Here is a 3680-nt window from a genome sequence, read left to right as displayed (position 1 = left end):
TATTATTTAAGATACGAGGCTAGCCTATATAAATGAAGGTTGAATTAAAAACGTTTTTTTTATATTTATGTACTAAACCAGTTTTATTAAAAAAAAAATGTTTCTATAATGCTAAAGTGAAAGAGATGGAGTAGTACAGCTTAAATAATAAATGTAAATGTGCCTGCATGGATTTTCACCCCGTTAACATCAAGCACGTTCGGCTGCAGCCGCGGCTCGGAGTCTGTGAGGACGTGTGTCAGTCTGCTGAGGAGCTCGAGCAGAGCTGGTTCTCTTATCGCTCTCACCAAAAAACATTTGTTGCCTTTGGGGATAGATTTCCAGTTTTTTACTACATTGTAAGATGTTTCGCTGCCAAAAGTCATAGCACACTAGTACTGTTTGTATCACTCAAGATGTTTAATTTTGTGCTTTTTTTGTTTGTTTGCTTGTATATTTTTTTGCTGGGGGATTAAAAAAATAATAAGTGTGGCAAAAATCAAACAAAATACAACCACTGGCAAAACTTGTGAAATACCCACTTTTGGCAAGATGCTATTTCAATTTTTTTATTTAGTTTAAGAAAGATCAATCACAGAAATGTCCAAGTGTATTGCTGTAAAAACTTCCAACCTTCTGGCATTAGTCAACAATGAAAAAGAACTAAATATAATTACTGTAATCAGTCACAGTGAGTTTTTTTTACATCAAGTACAGGTATGAAGTCACACTGGAATTTGCAGTTCTCAAACAAACGCCTGACTCACAATAAATCTCCAAATTAGTAGAGCCCGACTGATATGGAGATTCTGACTCGTCAATACCAATACGGGTCCGATATGTTGGCTGAAAATTGTTGAGCTTTGTCCACCCTCAAGAATCTAAGTGAACAGCTACTTTTGAACCTGTTTTAACACTTGAAGTCTTGAAACAGTCTTCCTAATGTGTGTTCACATGTTCTATCCTCCACTATTCACCTTAAAGTTGTCAAGTGCATTACAAAAATATAAATTAAACAAAGAAGAGCCGTCCCTGTTCTTTGTTTAAACCGTCAGTCACGTGTGGTGAAGGTCTAATTAATATTGACCACAGTGGCATCTTTATTTTATTTTTCTTTGCAGAAAGGTAAATATTTCAGACAGACAATGCATTTCATTGAGGATGACAAAGATATTGTTTATATCACAGAGATACTTTATATATATTACCTCTGCCTTAGACTTGTTGTTCTGGTTAAAGTTTAACTAGGAAACAGCCTATGCTAAATGTTAGCTTGCTAAGTTTAGAGACATGTAGCTCAGAGATCCTGAATTGTCATTCACAATGACAAGCTAATGACAAGTGAGTTGAAAGATTGAAGATAATTAATTTATTATTGTTATTTATTTATTAATTTTTTTTACAGATTATTTACGATAAACTTATCATGCTCTGTTCAGCAAAATACTATTAGTATTTTTATCTGGACTGACCCTTTGATCTGCTCAGAGACGGATTATAATAAAATTATGACCCAGTCCTGACTGGTTTAAACTGGGCCAGCAACTCTAAAAAAGAGTCTCCCAGGGATTCAATGTCTGTCAAGGAAGAGTTTTTATTTTTTATTATTGGCTCGCTGCATCACGTAGAAAGGCTTTTCTGCACCAGTATCATATTTCCTGACACGTTAAAACCATATAAGATCCACTGAGACCACACTTAGACCCTCCCCCTTATCCACGTGATAGACTGCTCTCCTTCCGTGAAGGAGGAGTCTAGGCCTTATATATTTGTAATGCCATGGGACAACCGGCCCTTCCGGTCCCTGATCCTGCGTCGTGTATCGGACTGGCCAGCGCTGTGAACCTCCTCCTGCCTTAATTTAATACAACTGGTAAAACTTAATTCACGTTTCCTTGATGTATTGACAGTGTGAGTTGCCGCTTCGAGCCGGTGGGGCAACGTGAGCTGGATGGCGGACCTGGGGTCCGAGATGAGGCCTGAGGCCCACAGCTAGCAACTGCTCAATGCTCAATAATCCAGGTATACAATCCAACAAGCTTCAGTTAGGTCATCTGGACAGTTTCTTTTTTTGCTGAAACGATACAGACGTATCAGAGTCAGAGTCAGAGTTTCTTTGTTGTCATTCGCACCTCATGTGGTACATGTGGTGGAGCGAAATTATGTACACAAGGTCCCAGTTACATCCAACAATAAAATGTATAAGAAAAACAGTAATAAGATCTAAGATATGAACTAAGAAAAACATCAACTAAATATACACTAAGCACTCATAACATAAAACATTGAACATTGAACATTGTATACCTGGATTATTGAGCATGGACTTTTTTGGTTTTGAATCAGTTTGACATGACTGTCGTCGAGGAAGAGGGCAGGCATCGGAGGAGGGGGCGTGCCAAAGACACCATCTTAGCACCAACATAACTGGTTTCTTCCACTTTGGAGTAAGCTGTTGGGAGAACGAATCAGTTTGTGTTGTGTGTTTCCTTGACTGATGAAGCCTTCTGGATGGAAAGTGAAACATTTCAGCAAAAAAAGAAACTGTCCAGATGACCTGACTGAAAAATGTTGGATTGTATACCTGGATTATTGAGCATGGACTTTGTTGGTTTCATTCACTCTCTCACTCACACCTAGGGACAATTTAGAGTTACCAATCAGCCTAACATGCATGTTTTTGGTCTGTGGGAGAAAACAGGAGTACCCAGCGAAAACCCACGCATGCACAGAGAGAACATGCAAACTTCACCCAGAAAGGTTCCCCGTCCAAGATTTGAACCAGGGACCTGCTCGCTGAGAGGCAGCAGCTCTACCAGTTGTGCCACCGTGCTGCCCTTGTAAAATAAATCTACAATAATAAATTATCTTCAATCCTCTAACCCACTTGTCATTAGCTACATGCCTCTCAAGTTAGCAAGCTAACATTTAGATAACCTAGGATAGGCTATTGCCTTGTAAAACTTTATCCAGAACAATAAATCTAACATAGAGGTAAAATATATAGCAGTGTTATTAACGTTATCTTTGTCCTTCTCAAGGAAATGTATTGTTTGTCTGAAATCTTTACTTCTCTGCAAAGAAAATTAAACTCTGCTGCTGCGGTCAACACTAATTAGACCTTCACCGTACGTGACTGACTGTTTAAACAATGAACAGGAAGGACATTTCTTTGCTTAATTTATATTTAGTAACACACTTGATAACTTCATGGTGAATTGTGGAGGATAGAAAATGTGAACGCACGTTAGGAAAACTTCGTATGACCAGTGCACAACTTATAAACCTACTATGGGTCTACATATAGCATAGAGCTGATTAGCTTAGCTTCGTGGTTGCTAACAGCTGTGCTGAATAAACAAGTCCCGCTTCACTCGTTTACAAAGCAAAAAAATTCAGCCATTATATCACTCATCGGCTTTCACCCTCCCCTCCCAATCTTAGCATCGTGATAGCCTAAATTTTCATATTGGTCCGGCTATAAAAGAAACCTTTACATTTTCAATAAACACCAAAGTCTATTTTGCAATTTTGTTCAGGTAACTTCAAATCTTTTCAACCTTAATAAAATGAGTACATATTTATAAACCATTTTTATTTATTGTCTGTTTAGTGTCAGATTTATATTTACTACCAGACTCATTTGTTAAAAAAAAAAATATATATATATATATATATATATATATATATATATATATATA

The sequence above is a fragment of the Nematolebias whitei genome, chromosome 4 (assembly GCF_014905685.2).
Source record: "Nematolebias whitei isolate Nwh7 chromosome 4, NemWhi1, whole genome shotgun sequence".
In the NCBI taxonomy this organism is placed as follows: Eukaryota; Metazoa; Chordata; class Actinopteri; order Cyprinodontiformes; family Rivulidae; genus Nematolebias; species Nematolebias whitei.
The sequence above is the reverse complement of the archived record's forward strand: the minus strand, read 5'-3'. Positions refer to the sequence as shown.